This window comes from Capricornis sumatraensis, chromosome 13 (assembly GCF_032405125.1).
Source record: "Capricornis sumatraensis isolate serow.1 chromosome 13, serow.2, whole genome shotgun sequence".
In the NCBI taxonomy this organism is placed as follows: Eukaryota; Metazoa; Chordata; class Mammalia; order Artiodactyla; family Bovidae; genus Capricornis; species Capricornis sumatraensis.
Window position 1 is genome coordinate 78,323,871 of NC_091081.1, and position 27,616 is coordinate 78,351,486.

At 42.8% G+C, this 27,616-nt stretch overlaps 1 non-coding gene and 1 pseudogene across 1 annotated transcript; one reads left to right on the forward strand and one right to left on the reverse strand.

The window, feature by feature from the left end:
• Positions 1-20: 20 nt before the first annotated feature.
• LOC138089590 (large ribosomal subunit protein eL15-like) lies at positions 21-27,616 on the reverse strand (annotated as a pseudogene).
• Positions 23,104-23,175, forward strand: TRNAG-GCC (transfer RNA glycine (anticodon GCC)). The gene has a single exon. It is a non-coding gene; the product is annotated as a tRNA-Gly (tRNA).

Here is a 27,616-nt window from a genome sequence, read left to right on the forward strand (position 1 = left end):
CTTTACAAACATCACCTACATTAGCGGTAGCGACGGAGCTGGAGAGTATTGCGCCTTCTCCACGCTGCACGACGAGAGCCACCCACAGTGTGGTGGCACTTGTGACCCTTGCCCAGGCCTCAGCTCTTTGTGCCCGCAGATGCCAGCCCCCGCCTCTCCCTGGGCTTGTGGGCTGGTTTGGTGATCCACTGGGTGTCAGGGTTTCTTCGGATAGTTTTATGGAATGGATCAATCAGGATAACCTCAAAGAATTTGTACATAGAATCTTCACCAACCCAGTAGGAATTCAGGACCCTCAGGGCCCCACAGTGACGGCCAGCGCGCTCTTCTGCAACCGACTGCAGGCTTCGAGCAAACTTGAGCTGATTGACACCATGGTGGACAGGCTTGCCGTAGGTGGCACCCTTAGGAACTGGGCGTTTGCGGCCCCCGCGGCGCACACGGATCCGGTATATGACATAGCTTTGTTTGGCCTTGTAACCCAGTCTGCGCGCCTTGTCGGGCCGGGTGGGGCGCGGGGCGCGGTGCAGCGCGGAGAGCTGGCGGTACTGTCAGCAGCGCACCCGCAGCAGGAAGCGCATTACATCCGACTGCTTCTTCCTCCACAGCTCCTGGATGTACTCATCGGCGCCCTTGTCGGCTCTCCCTGATGGCTGCCGCCTGACGGAAAGGAATGAATCTTTTGAGTGCAGCACTTTCACAGCATCATCTTTCAAGATTTGAAATAGCTTAACTGGAATTCCATCACCTTCACTAGCTTTGTTCGTAGTGATGCTTTCTAAGGCCCACTTGACTTCACATTCCAGGAATGCAAAATTAGGAAGTCAAGAAACACGTGGAGTAACAGGCAAATTTGGCCTTGGAATGCGGAATGAAGCAGGGCAAAGACTAATAGAGTTTTGCCAAGAAAATGCACTGCTCATAGCAAACACCCTCTGCCCACAACACAAGAGAAGACTCTACACATGGACATCACCAGATGGTCAACACCAAAATCAGATTGATTATATTCTTTGCAGCCAAAGATGGAGAAGCTCTATACAGTCAACAAAACCAAGACCAGGAGCTGACTGTGGCTCAGATCATGAACTCCTTATTGCCAAATTCAGACTTAAATTGAAGAAAGTAGGGAAAACCACTAGACCATTCAGGTATGACCTCAATCAAATCCCTTATGATCATACAGTGGAAGTGAGAAATAGATTTAAGGGACTAGATTTAAGGGGCCTGATGAACTATGGACTGCGGTTCGTGACGTTGTACAGGAGACAGGGATCAAGACCATCCCCACGGAAAAGAAATGCAAAAAAGCAAAATGGATTTCTGGGGAGGCCTTACAAATAGCTGTGAAAAGAAGAGAAGTGAAAAGCAAAGGAGAAAAGGAAAGATATAAGCATCTGAATGCAGAATTCCAAAGAATAGCAAGAAAGCCTTCCTCAGTGATCAATGCAAAGAAATAGAGGAAAACAACAGAATGGGAAAGACTAGAGATCTTTTTAAGAAAATTAGAGATACCAAGGGAACATTTCATGCAAAGATTGGCTCAATAAAGGACAGAAATGGTATGGACCTAACAGAAGCAGAAGATATTAAGAAGAGGTTGCAAGAATACACAGAAGAACTGTACAAAAAAGATCTTCAAGACCAAGATAATCACAACAGTGTGATCACTCAATATGGATAATAATCATAATAAAAAAACAATTACAAGAAATGTAGCAAATATATATACAAATTCAGTATTCTGGTAAGAGAAACAAAAATGAAAGAATGAAAACAAAAAATTAACAATAATAAAATAGTTTCACAAAATGAAAAAATTGAAGAAGGATATTAAGTCCAATATTCTTGCACCCATTTTGCTGAAAATTAAGTTAGACTAAACTGTTATAAATTTACAATGACAAGACCAGCAGTCTTCAACAGGAAGTGATTTTCACCCCCAGAGGACATTTGGTAAAACCTGGAGATACTTGTGATCATCGTGGCTAACGGGGTGCCATGGCACCCGGCAGGTTGGACCAAGGGAGCTGCTGAACACCTAACAATGCACAGAACAGCCCCGGCAACACTGAATTAGTTATCCACTCAAAATGTCAGTGGTGCTCAGGCTGAGAAACTGAACTACACTAAAATAAAGGCTATATTTCTCATTTCATACTTAATAAATCCTTCTGTCTTCCCAATAATTTCATAGCTATTATTTTATACTTGTATCTGGACTGGGTGAACTCACAACAGTTGCTACCAAGATTCTGGCAAACTCTAATAAGCAGCACCCTTTATAGGGTGCTGTCTCAACCAAAGCCATCTCTGCTAGGGAACACCATGCATTTCACTTGTATCATGAATCTGCTTCTCACATAAATCTGTGCATTATTCAGATAGGAACGGTCAGATTTGTTAGGCACCAAGAACTAGCAGATGAGGCTTAGACACTTGTGAAGTGACATCAAGGAGCCAACCCAAAAACATGGGATGTGAAGAATGCAGAAAATAATCATATAGATATTAGGTTAAGTAAGAATGCATTAATGCAGTACAGGAATGAACATACACGGAGGGACTTCCCTGGTGGTCCAGTGGTTAAGAATCCACCTTGCAATGCAAGGAGGCAAGTTCAACCCTTGGTTAGGGAACTAAGATCCCACATGCTGTGGAGCAACTAAGCTTAGGCACTGCAACTACTGAGCCTGCTTACCACAACTAGAGAGTTTGTGCATCACAACAAAGATTCTGCATGCTGCAACTAAGACCCAATGCAGCCGAATAAATATATAAATAAAAAAAAAAAACATATATATATATATATACACCGAATCAAAATCAGAGGATCAGGAACTTACAAATTTAGCCTAGTTGAGCAGAATAATCAGGAAATTAAAAGTTTACTAAAAATAGATGGCTCCAAATCCCACACAGGAATGACAGGGCAGAATGAAGCACAATCAAGCATAGCACAGGCAAAAGGCAAGTTCAGACTGCTTGCCTGAGAGCTAGAGATTCTGCCTCAGAGTAAAGCAACCCTGGACTGAAGAGCCAGGCCCAGCTTAAGTGTGACCAAGGACAGGAGGGAAACATAAGGTGTACGGTTATGCACGAACAATATTAAGCATAAAGATAAGAAGATGTAGTCAAAATTGATAGAATAATCTAGAATTTTTTAAGCAATTTTTTATTTATTTGTTTTTGTTTTTGTCTGTGCTGGGTCTTTGTTGCTGGGTAGGCTTTTCTCTAGTTGCAGTGAGTGGGGGCTAGTTTCTAGTTGTGGCGTGAGGGCTTCTCTTATTGTGGAGCATGGGATCCAGGGCTCATGGGCTCAGTAGTTGCAGTTCAAGAGCTCCAGAGCACAGATTCAATAGCTGTGACACCCAGGCTTGGCTGCTCTGCAGCACGCAGGATTTTCTTGGACCTGGGATCGAACCCTAGCTTCCCACATTGACAGATAGATTCTTTACCACTGAGCCACCAGAGAAGCCCAATCTAGACTTTTTAACAGGTCTTCAATGAGCTGATCATGATTGCAATTACATTATCATATTGTCTAATGAAACTTCAGAATCACCCAATAAAAGGAAAATTAAATAACGCTTAGCAACTTTCCCAAAATAAGCCTTTGATTCATAAAGTGATGATGATGATGATTAGCAATATGTAAAACATATGCTTTGATGGGCCAAGAATAAGATATTATTTTTACTTTCTCATTTAATACTCACAGTAGTCTTATGATGTGGATACTATCAGTAACTTCAACTTGCAGGTTAAAAAACTTGGTAAGAAACAGGCCCAGTAATTAGGTCTAAGTTGTGTGGGCTTCCTGGTAGCTCAGATGGTTACGAATCTGCCTATAATACAGGAGATCAAGGTTTGATCCCTGGGTTAGGAAGATCCCCTGGAGAAGGAGATGATGGCAACCCACTCCAGTATTCTTGCTTGGAAAATCCCATAGACAGAGGAGCCTGGTGAGCTACTGTCCATGGGATCTCAAAGAATCAGATGTGGCTGAGCAACTAACACTTTCACTTTCATACTCTGTGTGGGTAATAAATGGCAGACTAAGGTTCTAAGTTGAGGGAGATCAAAACAGTCAATCCTAAAGGAAATCAGTCCTGAATATTCATTGCAAGGACTGATGCTGAAGCTGAAACTCCAATATTTTGGCCACATGTTGCAAAGAACTGACTCATTGGAAAAGACCATGATTCTGGGAGAGATTGAAGGCAGGAGGAGAAGGGGATGACAGAGGATAAGATGGTTGGGTGGCATCATTGACTCTATGAACATGAGTTTGGGCAATCTCTGGGAGTTGGTGAAGGACAGGGAAGCCTGGCGTGCTGCAGTCCATGGGGTTGCAAATAGTGGGACATGGCTGAGTGACTGAACTGAACTGAACTGAAGGTTCTAAATTAAATCTCTCTGATTCTGAAGGTTTTGTTGTTTTTTCCTTTTGTTATTAGTTACATCTTTTATTTGAGAAACTATTACATGCAACTGGTTAAAAAATGGTGGGAACTTCCCTGGTGGGCCAGTGGTAAAAAGTCTCTGCTTCCACTGCAGGGGGCACGGATTCAATCCCTGGTCAGGGAACAAAGATCCACCCCACCCCCCCCACCATGCTTCATGGCATGGACAAAAAAAAATTTTAATAAAAAATAAATCATGAACCATAAATGGGAGGATTGTGTGTGTGTGTGTGTGCGTGTGCACGCACACGCATGCACACACACACTCAGTCATGTTCAACTCTTTGAAAGCGCATGGACTGTAGCCGGCCAGGCTGCTCTGCCCATGGAATTTCCCTAGCAAGAATATTGGAGCATGTCACCATTTCCTACTGCAGGGGATTTTCCTGACCTAGGGATTGAACTTGTGTCTCCGTGGATTCTTCACCACTGTGCCACCTGGGAAGTCCATAAATGGGAGGTAATCCTTCTTTTCTACTCCAAGACTCTGCTCCCTAGTCATCACACCAAAAATAGGCACTATTCCTAGCTTTTTATATATTCTTCTAGAAAGTCTATAAAAGTATCTCTTCCTCACTCTTTATTTTTAACACAAAGGGAAGCACACAGTGCTCTGCACCTTATAAAGCAATTTTTCTTAACCATTGTATTATGTTGTTTACTGCCAAGCATTAGGATCTTCTGATAGCATGTAAATGATGAAATTCACCAAAAAAAAAAAAAAAAAAAAAGGAAATCCCAAATGCAGTCATGGAAAGGTACCCTACAAGCACACATGTGGATAGCTAACATTTTGGAGGGGTTTTTTATGGAAACTGTACCTATTAGAAATAGCCTCTTAGGTTCTTCTAAGCCTTATCATGGTGGTTGAGTGTAGCTGTTATCAGAGTGTGGTTTGGAGGCTATCATAGTCCCAAGACTCTCCTGGTGTTCCATAAAGTCAAACCATTTTCATAATAAAACAAAGTTATTTGGGCTTTTTGCAGTAGAATTTTCCAGAGGCTACATGATGTGTGATATTGCAACAAATCAAAGCAGAAGCAGATATGAGAATTCAACTGTCTTCTTTCTTTAATTCATTTATTTTTAATTGAAGGATAATTGCTTTACAGTATCAACTGACTTCTATTAAAGCAGATAGTGAAGTCATTTGCCAGAATGTAAAACAATGCCATTCTCACAGATTCTTTTGGTCTGGTATATTTTTTTATTAAAAAATAATGTTGCTTCACTTAACATTATCATCACTACTTTAAATGAATTATAAACAAATATATCACAATTTTCTCAGTTTTAATTTCCATTATGGGTAAACATTGGTGATCTTCCTGACTTCCCTGGTGGTCCAGTGGCTAAAATTCCTTGCTCCCAATGCAGGGAGTCTGGGTTCAATCACTGGTTGGGAAAATAGATTCCATATGCCACAACAAAGATTGAAGATTCTGTGTGCTGCAACTAAGACATAGCATAACCAAATAAATAAATAAAAATATTAATAAACTTATTTTTTAATTAGTAATTCTGTTCAGTCACTCAGTCGTGTCCAACTCTTTGCGACCCCATGAATTGCAGTATGCCAGGCCTCCCTGTCCATCACCAACTCCTGGAGTTCACTCAAACTCACAGACATCAGGTCCGTGATGCCATCCAGCCATCTCATCCTCTGTCGTCCCCTCTTCCTCCTGCCCCCAATCCCTCCCAGCATCAGAGTCTTTTCCAATGAGTCAACTCTTCTCATGAGGTGGTCAAAGTACTGGAGTTTCAGCTTTAGCATCATTTCTTCCAAAGAAATCCCAGGGCTAATCTCCTTCAGAATGGACTGTTTGGATCTCCTTGCAGTCGAAGGGACTCTCAAGAGTCTTCTCCAGCACCACAGTTCAAAAGTATCAATTCTTTGGTGTTCAGCTTTCTTCACAGTCCAACTCTCACATCTATACATGACCACAGGAAAAACCATAGCCTTAACTAGACAGACCTTTGTTGGCAAAGTAATGTCTCTGCTTTTCAGTATGCTATCTAGGTTGGTCATAACTTTTCTTCCAAGGAGTAAGCGTCTTTTAATTTCATGGCTGCAATCACCATCTGCAGTGATTTTGGAGCCCCCCAAAATAAAATCTGACACTGTTTCTACTGTTTCCCCATCTATTTCCCATGAAGTGATGGGACCAGATGCCATGATCTTCGTTTTCTGAATGTTGAGCTTTAAGCCAACTACTCTCTTCTTTCACTTTCATCAAGAGGCTTTTTAGTTCCTCTTCACTTTCTGCCCTAAGGGTGGTGTCATCTGCATATCTGAGGTGATTGATATTTCTCCCAGCAATCTTGATTCCAGCTTGTGATTCATCCAGCACAGCATTTCTCATGATGTACTCTGCATAGAAGTTAAATAAGCAGGGTGACAATATACAGCCTTGACACACTCCTTTTCCTATTTGGAACCAGTCTGTTGTTCCATGTCCAGTTCTAACTGTTGCTTCCTGACCTGCATACAGATTTCTCAAGAGGCAGGTCAGGTGGTCTGGTATTCCCATCTCTTTCAGAATTTTCCACAGTTTCTTGTGATCCACACCGTCAAAGGCTTTGGCATAGTCAAGAAAGCAGAAATAGATGTTTTTCTGGAACTCTCTTGCTTTTTCGATGATCCAGCTGATGTTGGCAATTTGATCTCTGGTTCCTCTGCCTTTTCTAAAACCAGCTTGAACATCAGGAAGTTCACGGTTCACATATTGCTGATGCCTGGCTTGGAGAATTTTGAGCATTACTTTACTAGCATGTGAGATGAGTGCAATTATGCGGTAGTTTGAACATTCTTTGGCATTGCCTTTCTTTGGGATTGGAATGAAAACTGCCCTTTTCCAGTCCTGTGGCCACTGCTGAGTTTTCCAAATTTGCTGGCATATTGAGTGCAGCACTTTCACAGCATTATCTTTCAGGATTTGAAATATCTCAACTGGAATTCCGTCAGTTCCACTAGCTTTGTTCATAGTGATGCTTTCTAAGGCCAACTTGACTTCGCATTCCAGATGTCTGGCTCTAGGTGAATCCCATAAAAAACCACATAAAAAGATCCCAAGACCAAAGAGTTTGAGAACCACTGATTTGGTCATTTAGAGACCTGCTAGTACCTTATAAGTAACATAAACCTCTCTCAACTTATAGAAAAATGATCTGAACATGAAATTCAGAAGGCAAGCATAAAAAGCAAGAGAAAAGTCCATAAAAGTAACTATTCCCCAGCTGCGAAGAGTGGGCTGAGAATATTTTGCTATCTAAAAACAACAGATTTTTAAAATCTCATTTAAAAATTAAATGAACTTTTTTTCTTATTTTAGAATTAGAAAAGAGTAGGATTAGCAAGGAAGCAGTTCAGTATTTAACAAGCTATGGTAGAATGTTTCATACATGGAAGAAGGCTTCCTAAGATGACTCATAGATACAACAGGCCAGATGTCAGCACAGTTGAGCATTTTTATGATTCCTTCAAATTCAGAAGGATAAACAGAATGTGATAACATGATTCAAATGAAAACTGTAGGAAACAATCTCCAAAAATAGGGTAGTCTTTTTTTCATGTTTTCAAAATTGCAGTTAATAATCCTTGCTGAGATGAAAAAGTGGGCCCACCTTCCAAGGGCCCAGTTTCCCTTTGTGACGGTTCTTCGCTGACTGCACAGAGATGAAATTGAACTGAGGCCAGGACAACAAAGGGGAGGGGGGAAGACAGGAATTTCCTTCTCAGGTCTCCACCTTCCCTTTTCTTTCCCTGTGCCCCACAGCATCTCTTCTAAGCCCCCCACTTCATGAGCCAGGGTTCTGGCTCAACCACCAGCTAGCTACAGGATGGCTCCTCTCTGAGTCTCAAATGAATTGTTTAAAAATACGTATAATTGAAATTTCTTAAGAGAGTAGACTTTATTTTCTTGGGCTCCAAAATCACTGCAGACAGTGATTGCAGCCATGAAATTAAAGACACTTGGCTCCTAAGAAGAAAAGCTATGACAAGCCTTCAGTTCAGTTCAGTCACTCAGTCATGACCGACTCTTTGCGACCCCATGGACTGCAGCACACCAGGCTTTCCTGTCCATCACCAACTCCCAGAGCTTGCTCATACAAAAGCAGAGACATCACTTTGCTGACAAAGGTACATCTCTTCAAAGCTATGGTTTTTCCAGGAGTCATATACGGATGTGAGAGTTGGATCATAGAGAAGGCTGAATGCCAAAGAACTAATGCTTTCAAACTGTGGTGCTGGAGGAGACTATTGAGAGTCCCTTGGACAGCAAAGAGATCAAACCAGTCAATCCTAAAGGAAATCAATCCTGAATGTTCATTGGAAGGACTGATGCTGAAGCTGAAGCTCCAATACTTTGGCTACATCTTTGGCAATGAGCTGGCTCATTGGAAAAGACCATGATGCTGGGAAAGATTGAGGGCAGGAGGAGAAGAGGGCAACAGAGGATGAGATGATTGGATGGCATCGCTGACTCAATGGACATGAATTTGACCAAACCCTGGGTGACAGTGGACAGGGAAGCCTGGCCTGCTGCAGTCCACGGGGTCTACTAAACAACAACCAAGACAGTAGAACTTAAATGTTCTCATGGAGGAAAAAGAAAGATAAATATGTAAAGTGATAAACTTGTTAATTAACCAAATGGGAGAATCCTTTCACAATATTATGTTGCTGTTTAATCACTAAGTCGTATCTGACTCTTTGCGACTCCATGGACCATAGCCCACCAGGTTTCTCTGTCCATGGGATTTCCCAGGCAAGAATACTGGAGTGAGCTGATGTTTCCTTCTCCAGGGGCTCTTTCCAACTCGGGGATTCACTCTGCATCTCCTGCACTGGTAGGCAGATTCTTTACCACTGAGCCACCTGGGAAGCCCTCACAATATATAAAAGTATATCAAATTATTGAGATGCATGGTTTAAATATCTTATAATTTCATATGTCTGTTATACCTCAATAAAGTTGACATTTGTTAAATTATTTTTAAATGGGAACAACAGTTATGCTTATCTGAAAACACTGTTTTTATAATTCCAGACCCAATTGGCATGTTATTACTGCATTGGCCCAAAAAGGTTGTTTGGGTTTTTCGATAACATTCTAGGGGGAAATGGACAAACTTTTTGGCCAACCCACTGTCATTAACCTCCTTATATTCAATCCATGTAGAATATTCACAGTAGGCATGCAATGTGGGGGTGTCAGAGATACTCTGTCAGTCCTGATGAGAGCTGGGTGAGAAGTCTGTGGCTTTGGGTCTGGGTGGGGGATGGTGTTGAGCAGAGGGTTAATAAGGTGCTTGTGAGGATTCTGGGGATTCAAGGATTCTGGGAAGCCAGGCTTCAATCTCAGTGGGCCCTCTTATTCCTATATGACTGTCCTTGAACTTCGGCTTCCTTCCCTATTATATCAGATTGTTACTTTCTTACTCACCCTTTTATGATGGATTATTATCTTCTGGCTCACCCACCATAGAGTCCACAGGACTCGTACTCACCCCTTGGTTTCGGGGTCAGGAGGAGTGGTGTAAGGGCCCCCCTAGTAATGGGTAGTGCAGCAGGATGGAGGAGGCTGGGGGAGGGTCCGAGTGTGCAGGCAGGATGTTGGCTGGGGGAGACAGAAGGGATGCTGTAGAAGGCAAGGGGTCCCAAGTACTCTGTGAGTAAATGCTGTTGAAGTTGGTGCTGATGATGACAAAAAGGAATGGCAGGTTTTACGGAGAACATTCTGGACTGATTACAAATACACCAAAGAAGCAATTAAAAACCTCTGCTTTTTTAATTAAAAAAATTATAATTATAGTAATTTATACAAGATGCTAACCATCGCTGCTTGCTTACCATTTGTCTCTGCGGTGATTGTGTCTCTTGCTGGGCATATGCGAGCTCACCTGTGTTGTTTTCTTTGACAATAGAGCTCAGCTGCATCTGGGTGTTCACAGGTCACCATGCGGTGTGGTCATCGGTTCCCGGTCCTGAGCAAGACAATGAAGGCCATAAAACACCAAATGAGCCTGCAGGGTGGTCACAGAGGCAGCCATGTGTGTGTGTGTGTGTGTGTGTGTGCCCCTTATTCTCTGTGTCTTCCATCTCTCCCTTTTATTGACCTGCTTTAGTTTGAAGAAGAGAAAAGGTTGGCAAGTCCTGAAGACTTGCCCACAATAACTGTGTCTAGGGTAGCGATTTAAGAGTTCTTTTAATGGTAGCAGCAAACTAAAACATTCAGACAAAAGGTCCTTGTGTGATTTTTCAGCTATAAAAGAATGTGGAGAGACTGTCCTGATTTTATGTTCCTTATTTGTTTTGCAATTTTTCATGCTATTGAAATAAATGACTAATTGGCACAAAATAAATTTTATCTCTTTTAGGAGGTATATACTTACAATGACCTTACTATTTTTTGTAAATCATCTTCCAGGAAGAAAAAAAAACAGTGATGAGAAATATTCTCCCCCTAATAATGTATTAAACATGTTAAAAGCCAAGGAGAGATGCAAAAATAAATAAAATCTAGCCCTGATTTCAGAATTTATTACAACATAGTACCAGGGTCAAAAGCCGTGGATACTGTAATTATGATATCAGGAGACACTGTGGCCTTTTCCCATTTAGCAATGCACTAGGAAGCTGCAGAACAAAAAGCTTATGTTTTCATTAATGCTTTAGGTTAAAAAAAAAAAGAAGAGGAGGGCAAACAATGCTTAATTACAATATGTGATCAAAATCTGCTGAACAGATTTAGCAATAATCATGATAATTTTTTAAGCACTAAATCCTGTATTAAGAAGCTCATCAGTGAAATGAGAGGGTTTTGATTTGTTTTATAGTGTCTATTTGTCAACTTGTTTTTAGTTTTTAAATACTAAATTCCTTACCCAGCCACACATTCCCTGATGCCATTATCAAGTACAGTGGACTCACTTTACTAACTACAGCATTTAGATCACAGCAAAGATTGCAAGAGACACAGGTTTGATCCCTGGGTCTGGAATGTCCCCTGGAGTAGGAAATGGCAACCTGCTCCAGTATTCTTGCCTAGAGAACCCCATGGACCGAGGAGCCTGTTGGGCTACAGTCCATGCGGTCGCAAAGAGTCGGGCACACCTGAGACACACACAAGCAAAGCAGAAGCTGAGATTTTCCTGATCAAGTCAGGTACAAACCTTGAACATAATGTGAGAGTTTATGGGAAAGCAAACCTGAGACTCAGAATGCTTACAGGGGCCAGAGAGATTCAGGCACACTGGCAAGAAGTGATCATGAGCGGAGCTAGGCCTGTACAACCTGTATCCTGGTAGCAGTGAGGATAGGGGTTTGGGAAACTGAGAAATGACTAACTATACCAAACAGCTTTAGTAAAAGTTTCTCCAATTTTTTCCCATTGCAGCTATTCAGGTCTGCACCTCCTGGGATCATACAAGGACCCCAGAGACCAGCATTCATAGCTCTCGAGTATGAAGCCTCTTCAGGCTCTTAACATGTGACTGGAGAACCAGAAAGGGGGAAAATTACTAGAATCTATTTTGTTATAGAGTAAATTGAATGTATTTAAAATCTTAGAAAAGAAGGAGAGAAAGAAAGCTCCTAGCTACAGTATATGACAAGAAATAGTCCCTTGAAAGTGACTCAGTCGTGTCTGACTCTTTGTGACCCCATGGACTATACAATCCATGGAATTCTCCAGGCCAGAATACTGGAGTGGGTAGCCTTTCCCTTCTCTAGGGGCTCTTCCCAACCCAGAGATCGAACCCAGGTCTCCTGCATTGCAAGCGGATTCTTTAATATTTTTTAGGTATGATAGTGACAACCGTAAACCATTAGGTAGACATTGTATGCTTGTAGTAATGTTCTTAACAATAACGACTTTTACTTTAGCTATTTCCAACAATGCACTCTTGAAAACTGTGTTGATTAAAAACTTAGCCATGATTCTTTTACAAAAAGTTCCTAATGTCAGTCTGCTAAGAATAAGAGTGTGCCACCTTGCAGCTGCCACTCTCTTCTCCCCAGGATTCTCTTCTCTCTTAAGGATGTCATCGAGACAGCTCCTGGTTTAAACAGCCAGGTTGAGAGCACCCAAACTAGCAGATCTGGCAATGATTCCATTTGCCTCCATGTTTTGGAAGTGTCTGTAGAGCATCTTAATCTTCTGAGAAAGTTTGCAAAATGTGCCAACTCTAGCTCTCCAACTACAGAGGATCTGTTTAAAAATGTGCGTATATTTATTTACCTGGCTGCGCCAGGTCCTGGTTGTGGCACACAGGATCTTCGATCTTCATCACAGCAAGTAGAATTTCCTTTTTCTTTGTTTCGGCTTGTAGGATCTAGTTCCCTGACCAGGGATCAAACCTGGGCCTCCTGCATTGGGAATGCGGAGTCTTAGCCCCTGGACCACCAGGGAAGTCCCCAGCTATAAGTGATCTTACAACAGCTGCAGAAGTTTTGGGGTGCTTTGTGCTGATTAATGTTCCAAGTTTGATTGTTATTAGCGAGAGTCAGTAAATCTGAGGAAAGAATCGATTGGCTTATGGCCTAGTCTCCTATCTCTATTTTGTTTTCGCATAAGGTATCACATTTCTGAAATGTGAATTCTTTCATATCTTCTGGAACTCTGGAATAAGGGGAACTTTAGATCAAGAAAGGCACAACCTGCTACTATGATCACAACTGACAGAACTAAAAGGACCTACAGAGTCCCAGAGTCAAAGCACCTGCCCAAGCTATCATCAGGGGCGGGGGAAACACTCCCACTGAACACACTTTAAAGAAGAGGAAAACAAAGCCCTATTTTGGAATTTATGCTGTGCTCAGTGTACTCATTTTCATTGTTCTTTTCTCTTTTTTTTTGGCCTTACTGTGAGGCTTGTGGGATCTTAATTCCCTGACCAGTGACTGAACCTCAACCCTCGGCAGTCAAAGTACTGAGTCCTAACCACTGGACCACCAGGGAATTCCCTTCATTGTTTTTAATAGAAGCAAATAGGCCAGGCATAAAATTAAATTTTCTCGTGATGGCCAAATTGTGTCCACTTGAAATACATAGGAATTAATGTCTCCATACACAATATTTTGGAGAAATAAATTCAATTCAAAACGACTCTCCTTAATGCCAAAGCCTGGGAACGAAGTTAGGCTAAACTAAAGTGTTTGGCTAAGGTTGTGCATTCTCTTTACATATTCTCCTCAGGCTTAGGTCTCTTTCTTGGTTTTTAGGGATCTCTTTTTAACTAGGGTGACGCTTCCTCATGATCTTGAAGCCAGAGACCACATCTTATTCATCTACGGAGATGACGCTCGTTTTATATGGCACAAAGTGTTATGCAATCAATTCTTACTAACTTTTTATTAAATAAATTTCTTTAGTCAGTTTTAAAATGAATTTATTTATTTTTAATATGTTTTCTTGAGGGCTTGTCAGTCAAAAATCGTATGTGCTGTTATTATCCCATTTCACAGCTGAGGAAACTGAGGCTCAAAGAGGCTGAATAATAAAAGCAAGGTCCCACACGAAGAGTTAGGCCTGAATTCACAGTGATGCAGGGTAACTCCAGAGGCTGTGCTCTTAATAACTTTACTGTATGCCTATTTTCTACGGGTTTGCTCTATTAAAAATACATTGAGTTCCTGCCATGTGCCAAACTCTGTCGCAGATGTTAGAGACAGAGTAGGCCTGGACTGTTACGGAGCTTACCCTCCAGGGTGGAGAGTTCAAAAGAATACAGGAAGAAGGGGGAGGGAGAGAGAGGAGTGGAGCTCCCCAGTCACACAGGAACTCTGTGTTTAAGCACTTACAGAAGTGCCAGACTGTTTTCCAAAGTGGCTGCATCACTTTGCATCCCTTCAACAAACTATGTGGGTTCCAATTTCTTTACATCCTCGCCAGCATTTGTTATTATCTGACTTCCAAAAAATAACCATAATGAACCTCATTTTTAAACTGATATATTTACTTCTGAAACAAAATCACAGATAGTGTCACAAATCACCCAGATTGTGGGGTTGGGGGGCAGGGAGGGAACTTCTCTGGTGGTCCAGTGGCTGAGACTCCAGGCTTCTACTATAAGGGGCACAGGTTCAATTCCTAGTCGGGAAACAAAGATCCCACATGCTTCGCAGTGCAGCCAAAAAATAGAGAAAAGAAAGGAAGGAAGGAAGAAAGAAATTCTTGAATTCTGGAGCCCTGGTTAAGCCGGTCACCGTTGCAGAGCTTCTCTGTGCTATGTGGGGCTACGCTGCCCAGCACTTGGTGTTCAGGAGGCCCACCATCTTCTGCGGGCAGGTTTCCCAGATGGTCTCTAAAGGATCAATCAGGCTACTTTTCAACACAAGACCCTTTCTCACACAACTTCCTCCCTGCTGAGTCTGTGAAAAACCAAGTAAAACACTGCCTGTTATACAGCCAACAGAAAGCCAACTGAGAAGTATGGGTTCGTTTTCTTTCTTTCCTTTGCATTTGTATTTTATAAGGGTCATATCTCATTAGGACAAAAGCAGATCAAGAGTGTATTCGACCTTTACCAGAAAAGCAAGTCACCTCTTTTTAAGTGGCTTACATCAGACTTGAGGTTGTTTTTAAAGACATACAAAATAAATTATTTTATACTGGGGGTGTATTTTTTTGCACCTACAAGTGTAACTTTTACCTTTTAAAAGACATGTTCCAACTCTTGGGAATATTTTAAAAGCTAGCCTAAGACAGTGTTTAAACAGTGTGTCCGTTTAGCAATTACATTACATATGGTACAAAATGTAATATCTAAAACCTCAGCATAGCAACCTCAGCCAACATATATTCCTGCAAGAAGATGCTGCAATTTGTAATAGGCACAAAAACTTAGTACACATTTGGACTTCCCCATTTCTTTTTGTTATGATTAAAGAACTGCCAAACTCAGTAGAACAACCAACTGTATTTGTACTAAAAGTTGAGAAAGAAGTGAAGTGGGATTAAAACCATGACTTCATGCTCTTTTAACTCTGAAAAAAACATCAATAAAATGTAACCGAAAATTCTTACCCTCAGAATTCTTTAGGTAGAAGTTACATAAAATTCTTATTTCCTGGTTTTTCACTTCATGCTTTGATCTTATAACTGTTTTTTCTTGTCGGGAAATCCCACTGACTCCAATTTAAATAAATAAGGTTTGTTATGAGCTCGGCTTCCTTGGCCAGGCACCACTGGGAAACGTGTGCTCAGTACCTATAGTACAATCAGTCCTTCCACAATTTTCTTTTGCTAGTTACATAAAACATCCCACACTCCTTTTCCTACAACATTTATGACTTTCAAAATAATACTATATTCAAATCATACTGAATATAACTTGTATCTTTCATTTGAAGACCTCACCAAACTTAATTTTATTCTCATACGAATAAAATCTCTCCCTGCCCTTGTTTTCCAAGTGCCATGAATGTATAAATTTTGTTTGTTGAGAAAGTTAAGGTAAGAAGGTTAAGAATTTTTCATGCAGCATCTGTAATGGAAAAGATCCTAAAAAAGAATATATATGTATATATAAAACTGAATCACTTTGCTGTACACTTGAAAGCAATACAACACTATAAACTAACTATACTTCAATGTAAAAACTGGTTAAAAAGAAGAAAAAAAATGACACTGACTTCAGCAGGGCATTGGGGAGCTTTTTGCCTTGACGGAAAAATCTTAACACCTTGCCTTTGGTGGTGATTACATGCATGAATACATTTGTCACAGCTCACTATTTCCTTAAGATTCATGCATTCCACTGCATATAAATTATACCTTAATAAAGTTATTTTTTTAAAAAAGAATGCTTTTGTGCAGGAAAGGACCTTTAAAATTATCTCTAAGCCACTAGTTTTCAAAATGTGGTTCTCAGACAACCTGCAAACCTATCAGAAAGGCAAATCCTTGTGCCTCACCTGGACATATACAATCAGAAGCTTAGGAACTGAGCCTACACAACTACTTTTGAACATATCCTCCAGCTGATATATGGTAAAGCTTCAAATCACTGATTTAGGCTAGCCTTTTTTTTTTTTAACAACTGAGGCATCTAAGTCTAAAATCATTAATGTCAAAATTGGGATTCAATTCCAAATCTCTTGCAGGCTTCAAGGTGTGAAACATAGCAAGGCAAATCTCATCTGCATTTCCCCCTGATAACTGCTTAGTTAGCTCCCTTTGGTTCAGAGTTGTGAGTTCCAAAAAGGCTGGACTCAGCAAAGAGAATTCAGTGGTAATTGTTTTCAAAATCCTGCCCAGCCCTCCTTATTCCCCCTACCTCTACTTACATGATTTGTTGGCTAATAAGCAGAACATTGAATCTGGAGGCCTGAGTTCAAACCTGGCTCCATCTCTACCACTAAAAGCTGAACACCTTCAGACAAATCACCTCCTTCTTCTGCTTTCATCTTTATAAAAATAGGAGCATTGTATTAGATCATATTAGAATTAAAGATTCTCCATACCTCAGAAATTTCATGAATCTCTGATCTGGACTTCCAAATTTTCTCCCCATCATCATGCTTGATGGGGGAAAAAAATATCTATTTCCTGGTGACCAGAGAATCTAAATCCCCAATGCTTTTATTTCATACTTACCCTCCATCCTGACAGAATGTGGTCCACTGGAGAAGGGAATGGCAAGCCACTTCAGTATTCTTGCCTTGAGAACCCCATGAACAGTAGGAAAAGGCAAAATGATAGGATACTGAAAAAGGAACTCCCCAGGTCATTAGGTGCCCAATGTGCTACTGGAGATCAGTGGAGAAATAACTCCAGAAAGAATGAAGGGATGGAGCCAAAGCAAAAACAACGCCCAGTTGTGGATGTGACTGGTGATAGAAGCAAGATCCAATGCTGTAAAGAGCAATATTGCATAGGAACCTGGAATGTCAGGTCCAAGAATCAAGGCAAATTGGAAGTGGTCAAACAAGAGACGGCAAAGGTGAATGTCGACATTCTAGGAATGAGCGAAATAGAATGGACTGGAATGGGTGAATTTAACTCAGATGACCATTATATCTACTACTGTGGGCAGGAATCCCTCAGAAGAAATGGAGTAGCCATCATCATGGTCAACAAAAGAGTCCGAAATGCAGTACTTGGATGCAGTTTCAAAAACGACAGAATGATCTCTGTTCGTCTCCAAGGCAAAAGATTCAATATTACAGTTATCCAAGTCTATGCCCCAACCAGTAATGCTGAAGAAGCTGAAGTTGAACAGTTTTATGAAGACCTACAAGACCTTTTAGAACTAACACCCAAAAAAGATATCCTTTTCATTATAGGGGACTGGAATGCAAAAGTAGGAAGTCAAGAAACACCTGGAGTAACAGGCAAATTTGGCCTTGGAATGCGGAATGAAGCAGGGCAAAGACTAATAGAGTTTTGCCAAGAAAATGCACTGCTCATAGCAAACACCCTCTGCCCACAACACAAGAGAAGACTCTACACATGGACATCACCAGATGGTCAACACCGAAATCAGATTGATTATATTCTTTGCAGCCAAAGATAGAGAAGCTCTACAGTCAACAAAACCAAGACCAGGAGCTGACTGTGGCTCAGATCATGAACTCATTACCAAATTCAGACTCAAACTGAAGAAAGTAGGGAAAACCACTAGACCATTCAGGTATGACCTCAATCAAATCCCTTATGATTATACAGTGGAAGTGAGAAATAGATTTAAGGGCCTAGATCTGATAGATAGAGTGCCTGATGAACTATGGAATGAGGTTCATGACATTGTACAGGAGACAGGGATCAAGACCATCCCCATGGAAAAGAAATGCAAAAAAGCAAAATGGCTGTCTGGGGAGGCCTTACAAATAGCTGTGAAAAGAAGAGAAGCAAAAAGCAAAGGAGAAAAGCAAAGATATAAGCATCTGAATGCAGAGTTCCAAATAATAGCAAGAAGAGATAAGAAAGCCTTCTTCAGTGATCAGTGCAAAGAAATAGAGGAAAACAACAGAATGGGAAAGACTGGAGATCTCTTCAAGAAAATTAGAGATATCAAGGGAACATTTCATGCAAAGATGGGCTCGATAAAGGACAGAAATGGTATGGACCTAATAGAAGCAGAAGATATTAAGAAGAGGTGGCAAGAATACATGGAAGAACTGTACAAAAAAGATCTTCACAACCCAGATAATCATGATGATGTGATCATTCATCTAGAGCCAGACATCTTGGAATGTGAAGTCAAGTGGGTCTTAGGAAGCATCACTACGGTGGAGGTGATGGCATTCCAGTTGAGCTATTTCAAATCCTGAAAGATGATGCTGTGAAAGTGCTGCACTCAATATGCCAGCAAATTTGGAAAACTCAGCAGTGGCCACAGGACTGGAAAAGGTCAGTTTTCATTCCAATCCCAAAGAAAGGCAATGCCAAAAAATGCTCAAACTACCGCACAATTGCACTCATCTCACATGCTAGTAAAGTAATGATTAAAATTCTCCAAGCCAGGCTTAGGCAATACATGATCCGTGAACTCCCTGATGTTCAAGCTGGTTTTAGAAAAGGCAGAGGAACCAGAGATCAAATTGCCAACATCAGCTGGATCATCGAAAAAGCAAGAGATGGGAATACCAGACCACCTGACCTGCCTCTTGAGAAATCTGTATACAGGTCAGGAAGCAACAGTTAGAACTGGACATGGAACAACAGACTGGTTCCAAATAGGAAAAGGAGTATGTCAAGGCTGTATACTGTCACCCTCCTTATTTAACTTATACGCAGAGTACATCGTGAGAAACGCTGGACTGGGAGAAACACAAGCTGGAATCAAGATTGCCGGGAGAAATATCAATCACCTCAGATATGCGGATGACACCACCCTTATGGCAGAAAGTGAAGAGGAACTTAAAAGCCTCTTGATGAAAGTGAAAGTGGAGAGCAAAAAAGTTGGCTTAAAGCTCAACATTCAGATAACGAAGATCATGGCATCTGGTCCCATCACTTCATGGGAAATAGATGGGGAAACAGTAGAAACAGTGTCATACTTTTTTTTGGGGGGGGGCTCCAAAATCACTGCAGATGGTGACTGCAGCCATGAAATTAAAAGACGCTTACTCCTTGGAAGAAAAGTTATGACCAACCTACATAGTATATTCAAAAGCAGAGACATTACTTTGCCAACAGACGTCCATCTTAAGGCTATGGTTTTTCCAGTGGTCATGTATGGATGTGAGAGTTGAACTGTGAAGAAGGCTGAGCGCCAAAGAATTGATGCTTTTGAACTGTGGTGTTGGAGAAGATTCTTGAGAGTCCCTTGGACTGCAAGGAGATCCAACCAGTCCATTCTGAAGGAGATCAACCCTGGGATTTCTTCGGAAGGAATGATGCTAAAGCTGAAACTCCAGTACTTTGGCCACCTCATGAGAAAAGTTGACTCATTGGAAAAGACTCTGATGCTGGGAGGGATTGGGGGCAGCAGGAGAAGGGGAAAACCGAGGATGAGATGGCTGGATGGCATCACGGACTCGATGAACGTGAGTCTGAGTGAACTCCGGGAGATGGTGATGGACAGGGAGGCCTGGCTTGCTGCGATTCATGGGGTCGCAAAGAGTCGGACACGACTGAGTGACTGAACTGAACTGAACTAAACTCCATCCTTAGCCTATGTTCTCTAAAATTACAAATATACTGGGGAATTCCCTGGTAGTCCAGTGGTTAGAACTCCGTACCCTGATGGCCGGGACATGGGTTTGATTTTTGCTCTGGGAATTCCCACAAGCTGTGTCGTACAGCCAAAAAAATTTAAAAAACTAATATGCTGTCATTGTTCAAATGTCAAAGTACATTTTGTTGTGATCAATAAAGCAGAATTTAAAGCCTAAATTATAAAACCATCAAGAGAAAACGATTGCCCAAAAGCAATGGCTATTTTAACTTTTCCAAGAGTGGAAATTTAACTTGCATAGAAATTCAGTTCAATATAATATTTGCATCGTTTCCACTGAGAATTTGACTACAGTCCAAAGACCGCAAGAAAATTTTAAAAATACTTAAAGCAAATAGGGTTATAATATAAATTAAAGCATTGGTAATTGGCAAAGTCAACTGTTTTTCAGTTTGCTCATGTGGTGGCACATGTTTACAGACATGATATTCAGTGCATAGATGCTGTTTATTATATGTGTTTAGCTGCTCAGTCATGTTTGACTCTTCGTGACCCTTTGGACTGTAGCCCACCAGACTGCTTTATCCAAGCAATTTTCCAGGCAAGAACACTGGAGTGGCTTGCTGTTCCCTTCTCCAGGGGATCTTCCCATCCCAGGGATCGAACCTGTACTTCTGTGTCTCTTGCACTGCAGGAGGATTCTTCATCCACTGAGCCACTGAGGAAGCCCGATGCTATTCTACTCCTACAGAAGACAACATGCAACTTCAGTTAAAACTGAAGAGGAATAGTCCAGAAAGTGGAGCCACCTGGCCTGCCAGGAGTCACAGCACCAGTGGAGGAGTCTGGATGGTGCAAGGATTGCAATTACATTGACCTCTGATCAGATTTTCAAACCAACATCTGAAATATTGATGTAAATTTCTTAGACTTAATATCAGGAAGCCTCATTAATAAACCCCATGCAGTGTCTTTCCATCTCTACTCATGACTCTCCTAATAATAGCCATTTAACAGGAAAAGGTCACTTTCTAAGAAAAGTCAAAAGACAGCTACTTGTATGAAGATCGTCCTTCTACTGATCAGCAATAGATATGTGTGTGTGTGTATTAGTCACTCAGTCAAGTCAAACTCTTTGAGACCCCATAAACCATAGCCCTCCAGGCCCCTGTATCCACAGAAATCTCCAGACAAGTATACTGCAGTGTGTTGCCATTTCCTTCACTAAGGGATCTTCCCAGGGACTGAACCCAGGGATTGAATCCAGGTTATCTGCATTGTGGGCAGATTCTTTACTGTCTGAGCCACCAGGTAAGTCCCAGCAATAGACACTGCTTCCTAACTTAAATGCAAGTCTAAAGCCATAAATATATTCTGGATTTTTAATTTCTGTGTAAGAAAACTTTTTTAAGGATAAGAACCTTAACAGTTAGCTACCAAAATAAAGATGCTGCTAACTTCCAAACTAAATTTGAAAGTACGTGAGAAAAAGGAAGAGAAAGAAAAATAACAGTACTTCAGGAAATTTCACAGGTTATTTCATTAAAACAAGCAACAGCAGTTTATAGAAAAGAAACATTGTGAAATCAGTATCACAAAGGATTAAATTAACTTCTTTTATTAACAGCTACATGAAAATATTTGTATATTTTATTTTTTATATAAAGGAAACAAGACATGCAAAAGAAGTTTAATTCACCTAATGACTTCAGAGACAGTGGACATTACGAAAATAAAAGCATAGTATTTTAATGGTGAAATTACCTATTTTTGTTGAGCAAGGAAAACTAGTTACAAAGAAAAATAGCACAAAGTTTAAGTAATTTTTTAGGATAGGAGTATTATAGACATATTCTATGCTTTCAAATTATGTTTTTAAATGGCAAAAAGGAAAAAAGAATGAACTGGGTATTTAGATCCATCAAAAAATATTATAAGTGGATCTTGCACCATACAAACTGTATAGCAAAACATTATGTATCAATGGCTATTCCTCAGGTTCTTACTGGATGTAACCAAATCCCGTAGCTCTTCCCAGGTAGCTTAGCGGTAAAGAATCTGCCTCCAATGCAGGAGACTTGGGTTGGACCCCTGGGTGGGGAATATGCCCTGGAAGAGGAAATGGCAAGCCACTCCAGTATTCTTGCTTGGGAAATTCCATGAACAGAGGAGCCTGGCAGGCTACAGTTCAAAGGGTAGAAAAGAGTCAGACACAATTGAGCGACTGATCAGGCATGACGCACATATGGATGGGACAGAGAAGTAAATGGGCATGGCCACCGTCAGCATCACCAAGGCCATCCTTTCCAAGGTAAGGTCCTGTTTCCAGGTAAGAGTCTTCAGGTTGGACCAGACTCGGGTCGGCTTGGGGGATGAGCAGGGAGCCCCTCCCAAACACATCCCCGGCCAGCTCTCTTGGGTACTGCTTTCCTGTCAAGTCATGATTGTAATATGACTTCTGTTGTTCTTGGAATCAGCACAGAGAGACTTCACTTTTGGATACAACTGTTGGCTTAAAAAAATACTTCCAGGGAAAAAATATCACTGAACCACAGAGCAGCAAGGACCTTAGCAACCTTAGCAGTTCCTGACCCCCGCCCTTGGCCTCCTCCCCAGCAGCTTTCTAAATGTTATCATTCTCCTCCTGGCCCCGTCCTGCTCCTCCCTCCAGGCCCTCACTCTCAGAGAAGTCCCTCAAGTGGTTCTCCAGGACAATACTGTTCATAGGGGAAGAAGCCCCTCAGCTTCCTCTGCGCTGTTTCAGCATCTTTCTCCCCATGTGTACAATCTACTGGCTACTTGTCTGCTCTGGTGCCAGGCATTGTGCCAAGCCCTTAGCACTTGAAAGCGATTTAATCCCAAGGGTAATTCTCTGATCTACAAAAAAAAGACTCAGAGAAGTTCAGGAATTCACCAGAGTTTCTTCATTCATGTATCCCTCCTCTAAGTTTAAAAAGAAGCATCCCATTGTTGATAGCCCTGTGTTGCGTAATTGCAATTTGCTAGAGCTTCCCTGGTGGCTCAGATGGTAAAGCGTCTGCCTGCCATGCAGGAGACCTGGGTTCGAGCCCTGGGTTGGGAAGATCTCCTGGAGAAATGGCAACCCACTCTAGTATTCTTGCCTGGAGAATCCCAGGGACGGAGAAGCCTGGTAGGCTACAGTCCATGGAGTCACAAAGAGTCGGACACAACAGAGCAACTTCAGTTCACTTCACTTCTTCAAGAGAGTAGATTAGAAATGTTCTCATCAGAACCCGCACCCCCGCAATAAGTAAATAAGTGAGATGATGGCTGTGTTAACTCCATGGGGGGGATATCTTTCACCATATATACACCTATCGAATCATCACATTGTGCACTTGAAGAAACTTACTTATATTTGTGCATTATATACAACAAAGCTAGTGGTCGGGGGGGAAGTTTTTTAAATAAAATAAAACAGGACTTCCCTGATTAAGAAACTCAGGGGACATGGATTCTATCCCTGCTCCGGGGAGAGTCCGAGGAGCAACTAAGCCCAGGTGCCACAACTCCTGCATGCTGCAAGCGTCCACATGCTGCATCTGCTGAAGCCCGCCTGCCTAGAGCCTGTGCTCCGCAACAAAGAAGCCATGGCAACAAGCCCAGACACCAAAACCAGAGAGTAGCCCCTGCTCACTGCAACTAGAGAAAACCTGTGCTCAGCATCAAAGACCCAGATGGCCGAAAATAAATAAAATTATAGGAAAAAAATAAATAAACCAAAGCATCGCTATTACACACACACACACACACCTGTGAATGCCCACCCATGCCTCCCACTTCCTCTGGGGGTTTTATCAATTATTCCATCCTCCTGTGAGGATAAATTTTAATGTCAACTTGACTATGCTGAGGGATGCCCACATAGCTGGGAAAATGTTATTTCTGGGTGTCTGTGTGTGAGGCTGATTCTTCAACAGTGCTTGCTGCTGCCAAGTCACTTCAGTCATGTTTGACTCTGTGCAACCCCGTGCGACCCCATAGATGGCAGCCCACCAGGCTCCCCCGTCCCTGGGATTCTCCAGGCAAGAACACTGGAGTGACTTGCCATTTCCTTCTCCAATGCATGAAAGGGAAAAGTGAAAGTGAAGTCACTCAGTCATGTCCAACTCTTCGCGACCCTATGGGCTGCAGCCTACCAGGCTCCTCCATCTATGGGATTTTCCAGGCAAGAGTACTGGAGTGGCTTGCCATTGCCTTCTCCAAACAGTACTTGAATCTGCGTAAAGAGGAAAGACACGCACATCCGTGTGAGGACGGCACCCTCAGCCTCCCAGGGGCCCCTAGAGAACAGAAGCGGAAGGAAGGGTGAATCCACTCACTGCCACCCTCAGCACATCAGCTCTGCTGGTTCTCCAGCCTTTCGGCTCCAGGCCTTAAACCAGCCCGTGGGCTGGGACAGAACCCCACCTCTGACTTCCCCCGGTCTCCTGATGGCCTTCCATCCCAAAATGTCCTAAATGCCACCACTTGGCAACATCCTGGTGCCCAAAACCTGGGCCTGGTCCAGGCCGGGCACTCAGGCCTCACCCACCATGCCCGCCTTCTGAGGGTTCTCACTGCTGCATCTCCTGTCCCAATATTGGGGGAAACACACTGACTGAAACCACCCACCCTGGCCGGGCACCACAGTAACCGTTCATGTGAGTTATTTTACGACAGGAGGATCTAGTAAGGAGCATGGAACTAAAAAGCCAGCACCACCCCAAAGAGTTCAGGAAAGGTCAAAAGGAGACACCACGTGTCCTACCACCTCCTAGAATCCTCTGGCTGGAATCTATTTTGTCTGAGCAAGGCGTGTGCCACCAGGAAGGACCCTGAGTCAGAGTGATCAGTCAGAAACAGCAACCCGGAAACTAATCCTGTGTGTGCATGCTAAGTCGCTTCACTGATGTCCGATTCTGTGTGACCCTATGGACTGAAGCCTGGCAGGCTCCTCTGTCAGTGGGATTCTCCAGGCAAGAACGCTGGAGTGGGTTGCCATGTCCTCCTCCAGGAGATCTTCCTGACCTAAAGATCAAACCCACGTCTCTGACATCTCCTGCATAGGTAGGCAGGTTCTTTACCACTGGCACCACTTAGGAAACCCAAGAATGCAAGCCACATGGCTGAGCAGTACCCCTGGGTTCCCTTACCGTGTTACTCTCTGCCCAGGTCTTCCTTCCCAGTGAAGTCCGTTGCTTTGGCAGCACCTGTGTCTCCTCGGATAATTCATTTTCAAGTTAGACCAGAGCCCCCTCTTGGGCCCTGGAAGGGGTCCCCCTACCTGCAATACCAACAGACTCTTTCCATTAACAGCCAACAAGGGGAAACAATCCATCTTCTATTTCAAACCTCCAGTCATTTCCCACTGAAATTAAAACAAAAGCCAAACACTTTGTTTTGACTAGCCAAGGGTGAGCTGACTCTGCCTGTGTTTTCACCTCCCCTCCTGCAGCCCTGCTCCTGCTTGTCCTTCCTTCCTTCGCTTCCACCACCCACCTCCCCGTCACCCCCCACCCCCTCCCCCCACTCCCTGGCTGCTCACCTGGGTGCCTGGGAGCTGCTCCTCCCCCTCATCCCGGCCTCGGCATCCACAGGGGTCCTGGCCTCTGGACAAAGGGCTCCCTCCCACATCACCAGCCTTGTAGGCTGTTTATAAGCTTCCCCAAATCTGAAAATGTTTTCACATGTTCAGAGCATGTGTCTGTCTCCCCCACTAGAATGGGGCCCCTAAGGACAGGGTTTTGCTGTTCTGCTCCATGTCCCCTCACCCAGTAACAGTCTCTGACACAGAAAAGCTAGTCCATAAATATTTATTGGAAAAATCGTATTCGATCCATTGCCTTATCCTCTCAGTTTACACACATGCTCTTGTTTCTTTTCCGAAGACATTCTGCCTCCCAATATGCATTCCACAGGTCCCCACTTCTTTCCTGCATGCAGGCTAAGTCACTTCAGTCGTGTCCAACTCTTTGTGACCCCATGAACTGTAGCCTGCCAGGCTCCTCTGTCCATGGGATTCTCCAGGCAAGAATACTGGCATGGGCTGCCACTTCCTTCTCCAGGGGATCTTCCCGACCCCGGGATCAATCACGCGTCTCTTTATGTCTGCTGCATTGGTAAGCGGGCTCTCTGCAACTAGCGCCACCTAAGAAGCCCAGTGCTTTCCTGCATCTCACCCAAAATTGTGTTAAAGGAAGTTCTTCCCTTCCAGCCAGGCCTCAGCTGCTGTGGCTTTACCCCGATCCCATCACTTTGTTAAAACTGCATGAAGGAGAAGAGGGTGTCAGAGGATGAGGTGGCTGGGTGGCATCACCAATGCAATGCATGTGAAGTTGGGCAAATTCCGGGACATGGTGAGGGACAGGGAGGCCTGGCGTGCTGCAGGATCGCAAAGGGTCAGACACGACTGGACGACTGAACAACAACAAAACTTCCTGGGGGCAAAATCCAGTGACCTCTCCCAAACTGGCAAGCCGCCAACGACTTTGCAGCTTTTGTCTTTTCATCTTTGTATACCCGGAGCCCAATTCCCCGCCAGGCACAGGAAGAGCATTTAATTGTTGTTGCATGAATTAATGATTAATTAGCTAACTTGACCCAGGTTGTCACAGACCAATTCCTGAAGCTGTCTCCTCCTCGCCTTCCACGACTTTGTCTAGCTTTCTCCCAACTGAACACTTTACGAGCAACATTCTTCTTTCTCAGTCTTTTTTACTGGTTGTCTCCTCCACCGTCAATGTATATTCTTCTTGCTTGTCCGAAATGGAGTTTTAATCATGGTTCCAGTTTCAAATCCATTCTAATCTCCAGTGTGTTAGCCGCAGCCTCACCCAGTCAATCGCACAGATTTGGAGCCTCAGAACATTGCCCTCGGTTCTCTCCAGACTTTGTAAAACATTCGAAGCACAAGAAATGAGGGGGAAATGAGAAAGGGGAACTGAGAATTGCACATCCTACTTTATACGGTACTCTTCTTTCTGCTTTACAAATACCAACAGTGAGTGGACTAGTTCACACGTTCCAATGGGGATATGCAGAAAGAAATGTAATTTCTTTACATTGGTCTTTTTCATAAGTCTGGTTAATAAAAAAATAAATTCAGTTAATGTTCACATCTGTTAAAAGCCTAGCTCAATGCAGTAATTGAAATAGCACGTGTAGGGAATGCCAAGTCTCTCTTTGGAAAAGATACTTAAGATGCCTGCCCGTCTCCCGCTTCTTTCTTGAAGTGTTTCTAGGTGAACAGAAGCAGAGGTATGGGATGGAGGTGTCTCTGAGATTTGGGGAGATGCTGGGATTCCCCGATCCACACAGCATCATCCAGAGTTCCTCCGCATCCCAGGTGTTGGTGGGACCCGTGGTTGGGTCCTCTGGGCCTGGCCAGAACCAGACGTGGCTACCCTCAACCTCGTTCTGGGCTCCTGCCGGCCGCCTTCTCTGAACGAGTGCCCTGAGGTCCCAGCCCCACAGCAGGTTGCCCTGTTGCGCCTCAGCACCCCAGGCTGACTTAGCTTCAT